Below are 18,289 nucleotides of genomic sequence, written 5' to 3' on the forward strand. Positions count from 1 at the left end.
CATGCATGGGACAAACAGATCTATACTCAGAGTTAAAAAGCAAAAAACATTTTCTATATATAAAAATAAAAAACTGTAAGGATTTATATCTATGGCACCATATTGATCGTCTCTTATTCCTCAATAATAATCTCTTTTACTGACAGAAGAGCACTGTGTTTATAATGAAGGGCCTCAGGCGTACAAATAAAGTAAGGCTGGTATCACATGATTACTTTTTGGCTAAGACACTAATTAGCAATGTGAGAGGAGCATTGCTCATACAGCAGGCGTGTTATGTGAGAAATATTGTACCTAGTTGTTATGGGGTGGTGCCCTCTTTGGATATAAAGGAACGCTCACATTAACTGTAACAAACTAAATCAGAGGGAACCACGTCTGCTACATCCAGAATCCATCTCCCACAACCATGTCCGGCTTCTTCAGTCAAGCACAGCAGAAAGTCCAGGAAACTGCCCAAGAAACAGGTAAGAACTGCACTCATCTGCTTTATGATGCTATGCAAGAATCCCCTCTATTGTAAGTAGTAATTGAAAAAACTGCCACTGCTTGGAACAAAGAAGAAAAATAGGAATATCAGATTGAATTGTGAATAGATGCAATTACTGGTATAAAGACAAACAATACATCATTCATAAGGAAATTACAATTTGAAATATTTTGAAATTTTTTCTAAAAAAGTCAGAAACTAGATACACATCTTTAAAAAGAAAAAATGTCATTTGATCGTAAGCTCCTTGAGGCCAGGGACTGGTATGAATGTACAGTATGTAAAGCACTACATAAATTGTCAGTGCTGTATAAATGCTTCAAATAAATAAATGAACCTTATGTGCAAAAACTGCTCAGTAGTTAACGATCAGCTCCTGCTGTACTTTGCTGCAACACAACAAGGGGGACTGATATGTAGACAAATCTATCTGCATTATTACTTGTCCTTTCACCAATATAAAGTGGACCTGTGCTTACATGCAGAGCAAAGAGGGGGAGTCTGGGAGAGAGTACTTGGCCATATGTAAGCTCCAAGCTCACTCCCAGTGACCAAATGGTGCAGCAGGGAGGGAAGAAAGTGCAGCTTGTGAGTGGACCAGTTCTAAAGTTAACCTTTTCCTTTGTGCTGCATGGATAAAGCACAGATTTACTTTAGAGAAAGGCAGTGGCGTATTTACTGAGAGGCAGCAAGGTGTTTGCCTAGGGAGGCAATTTTCAGGGGGGCAACGCCGCACGTGGAAGAGATAGCACAAGCTGCAGGGACGGGGACCGAGTGAAGCACTGCCAGCGATCCGTTAAGCAGCTCACTGCTGGAGCGTGGCCAACTGTTTCTGTTTAGTCTTTTAAGGTTAGTAGTGTAATCGGGTGGTTAGGAGGGGTTGATGGCAGTGGGGGAGAGCGGTGTTGCCGCCAAGGGGGTGGGCTGGGGTTTGAGGTGGGGTGGCCGTTGGATCGAGGACTGAGAACCATGGCTGTGGCTGGCTGAATGCTACTCAGGCGGACTTTGACTTGGATGGTGCAGGGGCGGAACCCAATTTTAGTGTTGCCTAAGGCAGCACAATGAGTAAATACACCACTGGAGAAATGTATACACTATTCGAGTTGCTCTGTTTCAAATGCCCCTTTATACAGTAACAAATCTCCTTAGACCTAGTATGTCCAGACAGTATGGTCACCTGCTGACTTGGCACTATCTACAGGCAGCTTTACTCTTCAATAAGATACACAATCCAAAGCAATTTTACTTTTACAGCAAATTGCAATACAAAGGATGTTTTTCCAGCCTATTGAAGTGTATGAAGACAATGACTTTCCTGATCCCTGTCTCTGTGAATATTTACTAAATGAACATAGAAGAAGCGGGAAGGGTCTAGCTAGGACTAAATTAACTAGCTGTAAAAAGGAGGGAAGGACAGAGGAAGACACCTAAATCACCTTAGTAAACAAGTTGTAATAGTCCAAAACCACCACTAGATGTCAGTTTATTACAAAACAATAACCTAATGCAGTTCAGTTCTTGGTTGGGTTCTTTATTAAAAGGTGATGCAAATAATCCCTCAAGTTCTAACTATTTCTCCATTCTCATTTATATACTTTGAAACCTGTTGGGGATTCCCCTCAACATAATTTTTGCGGCTTTTATTTTAATAAATCATATGGCTAAATGTACAGCTAAAGGATGCATGCCGTCTGATTTACAGACTCATCTACTTTTTAACTGTATAGACCAAAGTTTCTCATCCAGGATTCCTCCAGAGCTTTCTAGGGGTTCCTTGAGCAATGAGCAATTTCTTCCTCTAAGATAAGTTCCCACTGACACCACTGTAAGGGTGTCATTCTTCCCAATGACCACAAGTGTAAGGAGCATTCTTCCCATTGACCATCACACTAGTGTATCATAGCTATAGTAACTTTAGCAGGGGTTCCCTGAGACTAGACATGTTAATTCGTTTTGTTATGAATCGAAATTCGGACAAAAATTTTGTCCAAATTTTGGAGATTTGGATGTATCCAAATTTCCAAATCACAATAGTAACACATTTCCAAATAAATATAAGGAAACAAATTATCTAAATTCAAAAATGAATTTGAATTCAAAATAGAAACATATTGCAATAAATACAGCAAGGTGTAAAAGTGAAATAAGATGATGATTTCTACTTAGGCTGCTAAATAGAACAGAATAGAACAGAACAATAGAAGAAAACAGAATAGAATATAAAAGTATAGAATATAATTAAACAGAATGGAATAGAATATAAAAGTATAGAATATAATAAAAGAGAATAGAATAGAATATAAAAGTATAGAAAATAATAAAACAAAATAGAATAGAATATAAAAGTATAGACTAGAATAAAACAGAATAGGATATAATATAAAAGTATAGAATAGAATAAAAAAAGAATAGAATATAAAAGTATAGAATAGAATAAAACAGAATAGAATATAATACAAAAGTATAGACTAGAATAAAACAGAATAGAATATAAAAGTATAGACTAGAATAAAACAGAATAGAATATAATACAAAAGTATAGACTAGAATAAAACAGAATAGAATATAAAAGTATAGACTAGAATAAAACAGAATAGAATATAATATAAAAGTATAGAATAGATTAAAACAGAATAGAATATATATATATAAGTATAGACTAGAATAAAGCAGAATAGAATATAATACAAAAGTATAGACTAGAATAAAACAGAATAGAATATAAAAGTATAGAATACAATAGAACAGAATAGAATATAAAAGAATAAAATAAAATAGAAAATAGAATCAAATAGAAAATAAAAGAATATAATAGAAAGAATATAATAAAAAGAATATAGCCATCTTCTGAAATTTGAAAACTTGAATTCAAATTTCTAATCAATTTGAAAAGAACGAATATACAAAGCGAATCTGAATATACGAAAAAAAATTAAGAAAACTAATTCTAACATAACGAATATGACTAAACAAAATTATTAATTTAACAAACAACTCCGACAGGAAACTAAACAAATTTTTCCATCATCATCTCCACCTGAAACTGGAAAGTTATTTCAAGGGTTCCTCTGTGTTGAAAAGGTTGAGAAAGGCTGGTATAGACCAACAAACAAGAGACCAGAGAGATAATTTCCTGACATACAGCGGGTCTCCTGACTACTCAATAATAAATTAGCACATTCCCCCTATCCAGTATTTCTTCTGCTGAATTCTGCCAGTCAGAGGTAGTAAGAAAACAGCTCTAGTTTGTAAATTATGAGACTTGCTGGTGCCCCCAATTCTCTGCTGCCCTAGGCAGTAGCCTACATGTGCTAAGATACATACAGCCCACTCTAGCTTATTCTATTCCTTATCACTGTAACCATTGCATAATGTTTGCCTGATATGTCTTTCATAGTTGTCTCTACTGTTTTAAAAACCTTTGAAATTATTAAAAGATACCTAGATGGCTGCCATGGGCAGGGCCAGCATTTCGAGGTGTAGTTTTCCTGGAAGGTAAGTATCCTAATCAGGGGCGGACTGACAACTCATGGGGCCCCCGGGCAATATGGGATCATGGGGCCCCTGTGTCCTTGCCCAAACTCAAAAAAGCCTATGAACAAGGTACCAGGGGCATCTCATGGGGCCCCCTACTGACCCCGGGCCCTCGGGCAGTGCCCGAGATTCCAAATGGTCAGTCCGCCCCTGACCCTAATGTTACCAGAAGCAGCATACCTGTCAAAGAAAAGTGTCAATATTATATTTTTGGCATCTGTGACATTTGAAATTGCTGAAATTAAAGAAGCCAACACTATATTTATGAGAGGTTTGGAAGGCTCATTCCCTTTACATTGTGCTACAACTGCACTGCTCTCTCCTAGCTGGATATGGAGGCTGCAGCAGGAACCATTGGTTCCTGCTGCTGTCAATCAAAACCTGTGAGCAGGGAATGTGGGTGAGGGGGAAATAGATACGCACCTTCCAGCTTGGGACTGAGACCACACAAGTGCCCCCAAAGCAATTGGCTATGGGTACACTTGGAAGGGAGGAGGAGCTGAGAGTGTTGTCAGGGGACCCTAGAAAATGAGGTTTAGGGCTGATGTATGCAAAATGATTGCACAGAGTGGGTAAGTATGACTGGTTAATATTTTTTTTGTAAATTGAAGCTTTGGAATGACTTTAAATCTATTCTCTTCTTTTCAGAAATCTCAGATCAGTTTGAAGTCCTGTGTTATGGCAGGTTTTTTTGTGTCTAGTATCAGCCCTGAGCTCAGACCAGAGTTATGTTGGCCTTACAATCTGCATGTCAGTTCAGTTTGAAGAGAATACAAATAAATACTCAAAAATCAAATAAACATAGCAATTCAAGTTTGGGATTCAGAGGAATACAAAGGCCTGTTGGTGATTAGTTTTGTTGAAGTGATGACACAATCCTATTTGTATAAAGGGGTCAGGCATAGTTTCGGCATTACATAAAAAAGGGAAAAGGAATTCTGGCTATACTTTCATTTGCTGTTTGCTTGTTCCAGGTCAGTGACTTGGAACTATAGAAGCTCTTATATTTTTCACATGATAGATCAATTTCAGTAATTAAAAAATGTAGAATCTAAAGATTGAAAGTACCATTTCTGTTTTGCAGTTAAACAAGGAGAACAGGTAGTCCATGACTGTGTTGAAAAGGGCAAGGAAGTTGGTCAAAATGGTAAGTCCACCACAACCTCTGGTCTACATCTTCCTGAGCTACTACCTCACTGATAACAACCTTCTGAACGCTTTACAGTCAGGCTTTCGCCCACAAGGCTGCACTTCTAAAACTCACTACCAACTAACTACTAAAACCAATAGCCACTATTCTGAACTCATACTCTTAAACCTTTCTGCTACCTTTCATGCAGATGACCACCCACTCCTTCGCACCAATTTTTAGTCTCCTCGTGCTTAACCAATTTACTAACTGGCAAATCAGTATGGATATCACACCATTTTCTAAAACTGAGCTTATATTTCCTCCCTTGACTTTTTCTTTGAGACCAATTGCAAAACTATCAGTCCCTACCTACTGGGTGTAATCCTGGACTCTGGCCTTTCCTTCTGGGCCCAACATCCAATCACTGTCCATATCTTCCTGTCTTCACCCCAAAAATATGGCACTACCTAACCAATGACACCACAAAGCTACTTATTCACATACCTTATTATCTCCCTCCTTGAATATTGCAACTCCTTGTTGGCCTACCTTTTCAGTATATCATGAATGCTGCTACCCAACCATTCAGTATTCGTTGTCCTTTGATGCCAATACCTCCACTCAGCCAACAAATAAGATGCAAAATACTAACAACATACAAAGCCACCTGCAACTCTGCCCCAAGCAACATCACCAACCTCAAACCATGCTCCTTACTCCTTCCAAGACATCCTGTTCTCTAGCTCTATCCTCACTCCCTCCCATGCTCGCCTCCAGAACTCTGTTACGACCTATCCAATCCCTCTAGCTATCTCCTACTCTATCCACCTTTTTTATTATTATTATTATTATTATACAGGATTTATATATCGCCAACAGTTTGCTCAGCGCTTTACAATATAATGGGAGACAATACAGCAACAATACAGTTCAATACAAGAGGGTTAGGAGGGCCCTGCTCTTTGGAGCTTACAATCTACCTTTAGGCAGATTGTAAGAACTCTTCAGGGAAGCCTATCCGACCGCTACCTGAAAACTGGACTTTTTCCATAAACTCACAGTAATTAACTCTTATATTATTTGTCTCTTCCTTGTAGATTGTAAGCTTTCAGAAGCAAGACCATCCTAAACCTTTGTGTTGAATTGTATCAAATTGGTATTATGTAATTTATGAATAATACTACAAGCAGGTCTCAAAATTTCCACTCGCCTGCTCGCATTTGCAAAGTGGAAAGTGTGTGGGGGCGAGTGTGCCCCAGGCTATAGGCAGGGCTGGTGCCAAAAGCAAAAACAGAGAAATCAGCGCAAACAAGATTCCAAAACCTTAATATCAAAAACCATAATAAAAGTTCAAATATTGCAAGTCCACATAGCACTAGGACAAGCTCTTTGAAGCTGTAGCAGGCTCTGCGTAAAGACACAAATAAAAGAAAAAAGCGCCTCTAAGCTCTGGTTCACACTGGATATGACTTGGCATGCAATTTGCATGCCCTGCAACTGTTCCGACTTGGTCGATGCCGCACCGATTTCAAAAGTAGTACATGCACTACTTTTGGTGCGATTTGCATAGACATCTGTATCAGATGTTTTGCAAATCGCACCTGAAATCGACGGGTCTCCCACTTTTGAAATCATGCGACTTCACTGTAAGTCGCACGATTTCAAAGTCGGGCTTGATGTGAACGGAGGGTAAATGCAGTAGAACATTTATTTCTGAACAATAAAAAGACATTCACATGATAAGAGAGTAAAAGAAGCTCATCAGTGTAGTAGAGTATAAGGATGAAGTCCCAGTCCTTGCTGAAAAAGCCACTGCTCCCGTTAGGGGAGACTAAAGATGGTGAAAGCTGGCCAGCATGTGTGTCTCTCGGAAGAGGGGCAATGGAACGCAACTCGAATGCAGCGTCGGTGTCAGCGTGATGACGTAGGCAGGACCAGCATGCAGTGCGGCACGTTTCAGAGCATTCGCGAGGCCACTAAAGGGCAAGTGCGCTCCCTTTTCAAGCTTAAGCAAATGCAATAATGAGGACAATATATATATATATATACACATGCAGAGAACTCTAATGAGTGCTGAACAAATAACTCCAATGAGTGCTAAGCAAATAAACAGATGGGCAAGTGAGAATGTAAATGGAAACATCTTGGGTAAAAAGGTTATAAATTAAATCATCATGGATAAAAAATATATGCACAGAATGGACAAAATACAACAAATAAATCTACGGATATATAAAAAATATATATAAAAATTATAAAAAAAATATTTATATGTATATAAATCAAATAATAAAATAAATAAATAAACTAAACTAAATAAACTGGGAAAAATTATGAGAGAGAAAAAGGAAAAAAAAAGAATGGAAATAAAAAAGAAGAAAGAATTATTATAAACTATGATGAAAGAAGCGGTAATCCAATTGTGAAATGTATGAGGATAGACGTACCCACCCATTCTCGCACAAAAAACTATAGGCCAATAATCAGCATGAAATATGTGCAGTATATAGCAATATTGATGTTAACAATCAAATATTAAATATTAAAAATAAAATGCAGATATTAAATTATTATGAAAAATTAAAAACAAATGAATGTATTATATAATATTTATTACAAAGAATTATTATAAATAATTATTATAAAAACACCCCATAGGGTAATAAAATTGCTAAATAATAGTGCAAGTAGCACATACCTAGATTAACATTATAAAATGGTACTAACATCTAATTCTTGGTTAAGTCCACCCGGGGACAATGTGTCCAGCATTTTTTTTTTTTTTAATGATTGAACTGGATGGACTTTTGTCTTTTTTTGTCTTTTTTCAGCTAGACTAATTATGTGAAATCCAATGTTTCTTGGGAGCATCATTTTTGGAAATGCTCAGATTCAGAAAGATGTTTAGGTATGGCTTCTATAAAAGACTTTCAGACTTTTAAACCTGTTGTGGATTTATGATGGAATTCTAGATAATGACGGGGGACACTGTGTTTGTCCTTACCGTCTTCAATAAGCCGACGGTGCTCACCAAATCTGGCACATATAGGTCTGATGGTACGGCCTATATACAATAGGCCACAAGGACAAGTCAGACAGTACACTACATAATCGGTTGAACAATTATAAAAATCACTCAGAAAATAGGTTTTACCCTTGGTGGTAAAGGTTTTTGTCCATGGTCTACAAATTTGCAGGTCTTACATAATGCCTGGCTAGTGCCAGGATAGGGTGGCGGTGAAATGCCCCCTCTGCCTGTGTAGACAGACCGCAGCGCGACATGTCCCGGTATACTGCAGGATTCGCCTCTTCCATCTCACCATTCCTCCAGTACCTTATCCTCTCCCCTGTAGCCCCCAGTGATTTGCTCTGTGTCCTACGAAACTCCGCCTCTTCTCCTCCTTCAGCCTTTCCAATGCTGCCAAGGGCTCTGTGCTTACAGCTCCGACTGTGTGGCCACTCCTGGCGGTAACAGAGTTCTCAAGAACTGTCTCTCTCTCCCCCCCCTTTCCCTCCCCCTCTCTCCATCCTTCCGCCCTCTCTCTCTCCCTCCCTTTCTCTTCCTCTCCCCTCTCTCTGCCCGCCTCCCTTTCCACCTCCCCTCTCCCTCTCTCCCTCCCCCTCTCTCCATCCTTCCACCCTCTCTCTCCCTCCCTTTCTCTTCCTCTCCCCCTCTCTCTCCCCGCCTCCCTTTCCACCTCCCCTCTCCCTCTCCCCCCCCTTTCCCTCTCTCCATCCTTACGCCCTCTCTGTCTCCCTCCCTTTTTCTTCCTCTCCCCCTCTCTCTCCCCGCCTCCCTTTCCACCTCCCCTCTCCCTCCCCCCTCTCTCCATCCTTCCACCCTCTCTCTCACCCTCCCTTTCTCTTCCTCTCCCCCTCTCTCTCCCCGCCTCCCTTTCCACCTCCCCTCTCCCGCTCTCTCCCCCCCTCTCCATCCTTCCGCCCTCTCTCTCCCTGCCTCCCTTTCCACCCCCCTCTCTCTCCCCCTTTCCCTCACCCTCTCTCCATCCTTCCCCCCTCTCTCTCCTCCCTCTCTCTCTCCCTCCCTCTCCCGCCCCCCCTCTCCCCTCTCTCTCCTCCCTCTCTCTCCCTCCCTGTCTCTTCCTCTCCTGCCCCCCCTCCCTCTCTGCCCCCCCTCTATCTCTCTCTCTTGCCCTCCTGCCCTCCCTCTTCCTCTCCCCCTCTCTCTCTCCTGCCCCCCCCCTCTCTCTCTCTCTCTCTCTCTGCCCCCCCCTCTCTCTCTGCCCCTCCTTCTCTTCCTCCATCTCCCTCCCTTTCTCTCCCTCCCTTTCTCTCTCTTAACTTCTTGGACCCAACATGGTGCCCTGCATTAAGACCCAACCTGGTTCACACTGCCATGATGCAGCACATCACATGTGATTCGCACAGGAATCACACCACATCCCTGTGCAAATTTTTTCAGCAGTGTGATTTAAGCCTATTCATTTTGTATGGCTCAAATTGCACCGCATCTGCACCAAAATGGTGCAGGAAACGTTATTTTTTTACCGAACAAGAATCGGATCCGATTCTGCAATTCACACAATCACAGTACAATTGGGTGGAGCTAGCGCTGGCGTCACTGCTAGCTCCGCCCAATTGTTTACTTCTAACCTGCAAATATCAGATAGCGGCAAGTGCTCGACGGGCGTGGACAAGCTGGTGGGTGTCGTTTTTTTTTATTTTGGCAAGTTTGTGGCGTCATGACAACGCTGGACAATGTGATTGACAATGGATTACAATGATGGAACCTTTTTGGCTTTTTTTTAAAATAAAGGACTTATCAAAAACAGCTGTGTTTGTATTTACATTTTACACTTTTTTGTGAATAAGTAGGGGTACTATGTACCCCATACTCATTCACAAGGGGGGGGGGCGGGATCTGGTGGTGCCCTTGTTAAAAGGGGCTTCCAGATTCCAATATGTCACCCCATGCAGACCCCCAACAAACACAGCCCAGGGTTGTGGAGAAGAGGCCCTTGTCCCAATTAACACGGGGACAAGGTGCTTTGGGGGGGAGCCCCCCTACCCCAAAGCACCCCCATGTTGAGGACATGTGGCCTGGTACGGTTCAGTAGGGGGAGTAGCTCGATTGTCCCCCCCTTTCCTGCCCTGCCAGGCCTGTGCTCAGATCAAGGGTCTGATATAAATTTAGGGGGGACCCCATGCTTTTTTCGTGGAAGGGTTCCCTTTAAAAGTCCTACCAGGCCTAAAGGGCCTGGTAAGGCTTTTAGGGGGAACCCCACACACCTTTTTCCCTCATTTTTGGGAGGTGGAGTTCCCCTTAAAAGTCCTATCAGGCCAAAAGGGCCTGGTATGGTATTTAGGGGGAAACCTACGCACTTTTGAAAAAAAACATGTTTACTGTGACCACCTAAAGGGTCTGATAAGGATTGGGGGGGGGGGGGGCACACATTTTTTGTTTGTTTTTTTCTCTGTATGTAGAAAACAATATGATAGTCCATAAAAGTCTTTAGTATCCGTGTGGTCCTATGATGCACCAGTGGCAGCCATCCTAGACTGAGCCAACTCTGTATGTAGAAATAGGAAGGAGAAAAGGAAGCGCCTACTAAGTGCAGTTAAAAAGATGAGGCATAGTGCCTTGAAAGATCATTTGAATAGACCACAGTTCTCTAGACGGAGCAGTAATCTTTAAGCGCGTAGCCTTGTATGTGCACGGAACGCTCCTCTTCTGTGACGTCACATCCGCCCATGTGTGCACCTCAAGCTGGCTCTAGGGATTTCTGGATTCCTGTGTGGACACCGACGAATCCTGCAGGACACGAATGCATGGTGGTGTGTGTTTCTTGACATGATTATGATGAGCGTTTTACCTGAACACATTCTGTGGGTATTTTTAACTGTGGTCTATTAAAATGATCTTTTATTATTGCACTTAGTAGGCGCTTCCTTTTCTCTTTCCTGTTTCTACATATTCCCAATCTAATCATTGGGAAAATGATCAACATCTGATTGGTACCTATAGCCAAAATCCAGCATCTTAAACATAAAACTTATTTTATAAAATGATTTAATGTATACAGTCCCCAGCATTTTAGAATACTCAAGCTCTTGCTTCAGCCATTGGGTTGCTTTTAAAGTGATATGAATAGGTGTTCAAATACAGTGTCCTGCCGCTGCACAAATGCTGCTGAGAACAGAAATTGCTGACAGGGTAGCTTTAATGTTTAAAGCCTTCTCTTCAAATCTTGGCATAGAAAATGATTTTTTACATAAAATCTTAATTTCACACCAAAAAATTATATCCAGCACACTGGTGTGATAAGAGCCTTATAGGTCTTCCAAATTGAGTGCTTCCCTTCTGAATGAATGTCCATATGCCCTTCTTGTATAGGGTGGGGGGGGGGGGGCATAGATAAATTACCCCTGATTTATGTTCTGTGTATCAATGTAAAACTGCAGCAATGTTTCATTCAGGATTATCCCTGTAAACATGGAAAAATGAGCCTAGAGCTCCAACTAGTGGCTGGAAATGAATATGTACTCCTAATAAACATTTCAGGTTTATCTGAAAAATTGAAAAACAAACATAACAGCCCCTAATAACACTTTTAGGCCCCATTCACACCTGAGCGTTCTATAGCCCGAAGCTCCAAAACCCTCAGGGAGAAAAAAAATTATTATTACTCTATGGAGAAAGGTCACATCTCCACTCCGAGTCGCCTGAAGCAAAACACCTACTTTTTTAGCTCAATTTGGGCAGATTGATGTATTTTTGGTACATATTCATTCCCATAGAAATACATGGAAACGCGTAAGTCACACGTTTTCATGCACTTTAGCGCATTTTGTTACTCAACCAAGAGCGTTTTCCCGGCGTGGCAAAACATGGCAACAATTTATGTCACAGATGAAATTTTTCTCTATTGGCTAATACAAAACGCCAGGATTCAAAAAACCTGTAAACGCCTGAACAAATCGTGCATAAATGTTTGCAACCGCGCATAAAAACACACAAAAAAATACACAAAAACTCAGGTGTGAATGGGGCCTGACTATGATTTGTAGAAATACTGGATTTAGGTGCTTGTTGGCATCATGTCAGCTGAGCTGTATTTTTCTGCCCCTCACTGCACGTGTGGTATGAATGGGGCACAAGGAAAACACTTGCTTTCTATGACCCCTGTTCACACCATACTGTACATTGCCTAATGAATAGAATGAAATTATTACATATCGAGTGTGTTCAGTTTTGGTAGTGGAAACCGGAGAAGTATGAAGGACATTAACCTCTTCCCGTCCATCCATTCTACATAGATGGTGGATGGGAAGCTTTGCCTGTGTGGGCTAACGTTTCTGTATGTCAGCCTGCATCAAAGGCTCACAGAGAGCAAATCCCGGAGCCCGGCGATCGATGTGTCTCCCAGACACAGCAGAACACATTAACACTGTTTTCAGACGATCACATGGTGTGTTACCATGTGACTGCTGTGACCAGTCACAGCACTCACATAGTAAACAATGGAAAGTGAAAGTAAAGATCGCTTCTCTCTGCTCTCAGTGTGACAGCAGAGAGAGGTGACCCTGCAGTGTGTGAGTGTACAGAACCCTGTCAGGCTGCTTGTACATTCACAGACTGCTATTCCAGCCACTTCAGTATCCTTGATCAGTGCCCATGTGAACCTGATCACTGACCCAATAAATACATAATAAGCAATGCAGCCAGCCCGTCACCTGTCCCAGTGTGCACAAAAACACCCCCATTCACCATACCAATGTCCTGGTCATCACCATACCCCAAATCAACACCATGATCACTGCCAAACCCCATACCTGCATCTTGATTATCACCATACCCCATACCAGTGCCCTGATCACCACCATACCATACCAGTATCCTGATCACTGCCATACCCCATACCAGAATCCTGATCACCGCCGTACCCCATACCAGTGTCCTGATCACTGCCATACACCATACCAGAATCCTGATCACCACCATACTCCGTACCAGGGTCCTGATCACGACCATACCATAACAGCATCCTGATCACTGACCCAATAAATACATAATAAACAATGCACCCAGCCCGTCACCTGCCCCATTCACACCCCCATTCACCATACCAATGTCCTGGTCATCACCATACCCCAAATCAACACCATGATCACTGCCAAACCCCATACCAGCATCCTGATTATCGCCATACCCCATACCAGAATCCAGATCACCGCCATGCCCCATACCAGCATCCTGATCTCTGCCATACCAACATCCTGATTGCTGCCATACCCCATACCAGCATCCTAATCACCGCCATACCCCATACCAATGTCCTGATCACCGCCATACCCCATACCAGCGTCCTGATCACCGCCATACTCCATACCAGCATCCTAATCACCGCCATACTCCATACCAGCAACCTGCTCACCGCCATACCCCATACCAGCATCCTAATCACGGCCATATTCCATACCAGCATCCTGCTCACCGCCATACCATACCAGCATCCTGATCACCGCCATTCTCCATACCAGCATCCTGATCACCCTATACCTGCGTTCTGATCACCGCCATACCCCATACCAGCATCCTTATCACCGCCATATCAGCGTCCTGCTCACCACCATACCATACCAGCATCCTGCTCACCGCCATACCAACATCCCGATTGCCGCCATAGCCCATACCAACATCCTGATTGCCGCCATAGCCCATACCAGCATCCTGATCACCGCCATACCAACATCCTGGTTGCCGCCATACCCCATACCAGCATCTTGACCACCGCCATGCCCCATACCAGCGTCCTGATCGCCACCATATCCCATACCAGCATCCTGATCACCGCCATACCAGAATCCTGATCACTGCCATAACAGCATCCTGATCATCGTCATACCCCATACCAGTGTCCTGAACCCCACCATACCTCATACTAATGTCCTTATCACCGCCATACCCCATACCAGCATCCTGATCACCGACATACGCCATACCAGTGTCCAGCATTTTAGGGTCTCAACTGATAAATTTTCAAATATATATCCCATAGTTTATAGGCTCAATAGCTTTCACACAGACTAAATATTATGCACTGTTTTGGGTTATTTTTACCCAAAAAAAGTAGCAGAATACATTTTGGTCTTAACATTTGAAGAAAAATTATTTATTAGCAAAATTTTATGACAAACAAAAAAATTATTTATTTTTCAAAATTTTCGGTATATTTTTATTTATATAGAAACATTTTTAAAAACCCAGTGTGATCAAATACCACCAAAAAAAAGCTCTATCAAAAAAAAAAAAAAAGATAAAAAATTTCATACCGCTACAGTGTTGCATGACTGAGTAATTGTCACTCAAAGTGTGATAGCACTGAAAGCTGAAAATTGGCCTGGGAAGGAAGGCAGTAAAAGTACCCAGTAGGCAAATGGTTAAATCACTGCCTGCCTACTGCCTTATATGTCCTTTGATTGTTTTATGTTGAGATTTGGCACCGGATGTCCAGACTTGAAGTGGTTAAAAAGCTGAATTTTTCTAACTACAAATCTTACCCAAGATGCAATGGCAAATTTTCAATGTTCATGATCTAATCTATTTAAGAAAAGCATTCTACAAGATCAAAGTTTTAAAATAAATGCAAAAATAAATTAAAATAAATGCAAAATCACACATATATATATATATATATATATATATATATATACACACACACACACATATATATACACATATATATATATATATATATATATATATTCACACATACACACACGATTTTGTGCAGCCCTGCTGCGCTGTAGCAGTAGTTCTGCTATAGGGCAGTTGGGAATCGGTTAGGATAGGGTAGGAAAGGATTAGATCCTCCTTTACATTTTATTGCTGTGCCCCTGCTAGGTAGGTTCACCATCTCACCATGTGGGGAGACTTCCCTGGTATCAGAATAAAGAGATCGAGTGGAGAAAGATCTCCAATCAGCTATGTAGTACAAGAGCTGATTTGATACAAATTGAAAGGATTATTCAGGTGTGTCCTCCTATTCCATAGTTCTGGTAAATCTAAAGGAAATTGTACTGAGATTGTACAATCAGACTGCATAGTGTATGGCCATCTTTATACAAGTACATAGGAGGGAGTGAATGGAGACTTTCAATTGTCAGGCCCCGTTCACATCTTCCCGCATGTGTTTATTTTGGATGTTTTAGAGCATTTCACTCATCATGAATGGGGCAGTCCATTCACTTGAACGGGCTGCCATACACCAACAATCGCACCAGAAAACCATTCATAAAAAATGTCTCTACAAAAGAGAAGACCTGCCTATTGGAGCCCCCAAACGTTAGGGCTCCTTATGGATTGAGAGATTATATGAAGGTAACCTGCATGTTTGTAGGTATTTGATTAGAATGTTTACTTTTAATACTGGATCCAAACACTGGAATGAGTTTTGGAAGATAAAATAGTACCCTGGCAACTCCAACTCCACAGCTTTCTGCCAGGCAAAAGATGGAGCTTGCTACAAAGACAAAAATTACTGAACATCTCAATATGCAACAGCAGTTTGGCAATCTATGTGCCATGTGAAAATGCTGAGGTATTTACAATGTCCTGTAGTTTTGCCAGAACATCTATATACATTTGATTATCTTATTGAACATTTATTTCTCTTCACCAGCAATCAACCAAGGATGCCAAGCTGCTCAGAATACATGTGACCAAGTAACCGGGCAAGTTAAAGACAAGCTCCCCACTGGATGGTTGAAATAACCACGTCATACTCTACAGAAAATACTCCAAAGATTCAGGAAATAGTTGCCAGGCTGTATATTTAAGGCGATTTTGTATTTTAGTGAGGAAGTCTTTTAAACTTCTAACTGTACAATAAAATGTTGTAATTCTCAGTTCATAAAAACCTACAACCATTATCACCACTTTGGATATGTTATGTTCTGGAAATGCTAGTTGCCTGCCATCAGTTGTCATGTTGAGCTTTTAACACACACAGAGAAAATGAATTTTTGTTGGTTGTGTCCCAAAGCACCTTTTTCTAAAAGGCCATGTATTTACTGATTGCACCTAACAAATTTATATAACATTTTCTGCCATTTGTTAGGTTGTTTATTACAAACACTTATATAGCACCATCAATTTACGCAGTGCTTTACATATATATTGTACATTCACATCAGTCCCTAACCCTCAATCTACAAGCGTACAATCTAAGGTCCCTAACTTACATTTATACATACATACATACTAGGGACAATTTAGACAGGATCCAGTTAACCGACCAGCATGTCTTTGGAGTGTGGGAGGAAACTGGAGTACCCGGAGTAAACCCACGCAGGTACAGGGAGAACATACAAACTCCAGGCAGGTGGTGCAGTGGTTGTGATTTGAACTAACGACTCTAGTGCTGCCAGGCAGAAGTGCTAACCATTTAGTCACTGTGCTAGGTTGTTATTATACTGTACCAAAGTCAGAGGCAAGAAGTTAAAGCGTGAACCAGTGTATTTTTTTTAACTGTTTCCCCCCTGGCCAATAGCAAGTTGACATCCGGGTGGGCCCCTCGTCCTTCCAGGTGAATGTCAGGTTGCGCAGCGAGGCGATCGCTGGTGAGTTGCATCGCTGATCAAGGTAAAGAGCCAATGACGTTGGCTCTTTACCATGTGGTCAGCAGTGTCCAATCACAGCTGATCACATGTAAATAAATGCGGGTTATTGGCGTTTCCTTTCCTCAAGGCTGTCACAGCGTGAAGAAAGGAAAACTGATAACTGTATTTCCTGTGACGGGATATTTACACTGATAATCAGGGCATTGATCGTCAGTGCAGCCCCATCAGTGCCAATTTGTCTCCATCAGTGCACATCAGCGAAGAAGAAAATTTATTTATTTGCAAATTTTTATCACAGAAACTAAGAAAAGGGTTTGGTTTTTTTTTTCCAAAATGTTTGGTCTTTTTTTGTTTGTTTTGCAAGAAATAGAAAAAACCCAATGGCAATTAAATACCACCTAAAGAAAGCTTGGTCTCAAAAAACAAAAAAAAAATGAAAAAGAAAAAAAATGTACAGTATTTGGCTACAGTGTTGCATGACCACGCAATTGTCATTCAAAGGGCGACAGCCCTGAAAGCTGAAAATTGACCTGGGCAGGAAGAGGGTGAATGTGCCCAGTATTGAAGTGGTTAAATACTTGAAAACCACCTTTATTTCTGCTGCCATTGCATTGAGCAGGGGGCACTTGAAGCAAATAAGTCTTTACAAGTGGCTGATAGCCACAGAAAACACTCCAGGAGACATCCCAGTGATCTTCTGAAAACAAGTCACAAAGAGACACGTCATACTTGCAGACCTGTAGTGGGTGACTCCTCACCAATGACAAAATTGCTACCAAAAAGAAATACACATATTACCACAACCTCCTCTCTGCTGGAAGCACTGGAAAATGTCCCTCATCAGCAAGACAATGCCATGTCACCAGGGCCGTGGATAAAGGGGTACCACCAGTCCTCCTGTATAGGGCCCAGGAGAATCAGATATGGGCAGGGAGGGTGACTGGGGTCAATTACTGGAACCAATCCCCTGTATGTCTCTCTCTGCAGCAGCTGAAAGCTGGCTTCTTCTGCTCTCCCTCCCAGTGTCTTTCAACTGCTGCGGAGAGCCATACAGGGGATTGGTTCAAGTAATTGCCTCCTTGTCCACCACACCCATCTTCCTCCCTGTGCATTATACATATCCCCCTACTGCCCAGCTCCCCCCCATGTGCCCCCAGTGCTGCCAGCTTCTCTCCTCTCCTTCCCACCGGCAGCTGCAAACACAATATATAAACAAAATATAGCAGAAGGTATACTAATACCAAGACCTTGTTTTACAGATGTTTGAAAGCCTGCAGTAAAGTTACATTACACCCAAGACAAACTCTACATTTCAGCGGTCAGGTCTACCGAATAAGATGAAATTCTGGCACAAAAAAGGGTTGAGGGCATATGTACACAAGCAATGATAGAACTTATAACGAGAATAAAAACACTGCCAATGGAGTCCATATACTGTATATGTGTGTAGATATTGTGTCCTTAATATACTTTGGGATTAAACCACAGCTGCCATCCTGCAGTGAGCCAGCTCTGTACAATGGAGACGGGGGGGGGGGGAGGCGCCATCT

The 18,289-nt window shown here is 41.7% G+C and overlaps 1 long non-coding RNA gene across 1 annotated transcript; it reads left to right on the forward strand.

Moving 5' to 3' along the window:
- The first annotated feature begins 308 nt into the window (after window positions 1-308).
- On the forward strand, window positions 309-16,049 carry LOC149462739 (uncharacterized). Its single transcript, XR_016312603.1, has 3 exons — window positions 309-467; window positions 5,109-5,171; window positions 15,800-16,049. It is a non-coding gene; the product is annotated as an uncharacterized LOC149462739 (long non-coding RNA).
- The last annotated feature ends 2,240 nt before the right edge of the window (window positions 16,050-18,289 follow it).

Source organism: Staurois parvus, unplaced genomic scaffold (genome assembly GCF_062004578.1).
Source record: "Staurois parvus isolate SC_StPar_1 unplaced genomic scaffold, SC_StPar_1.0 ptg000170l, whole genome shotgun sequence".
NCBI classification, from domain to species: domain Eukaryota; kingdom Metazoa; phylum Chordata; class Amphibia; order Anura; family Ranidae; genus Staurois; species Staurois parvus.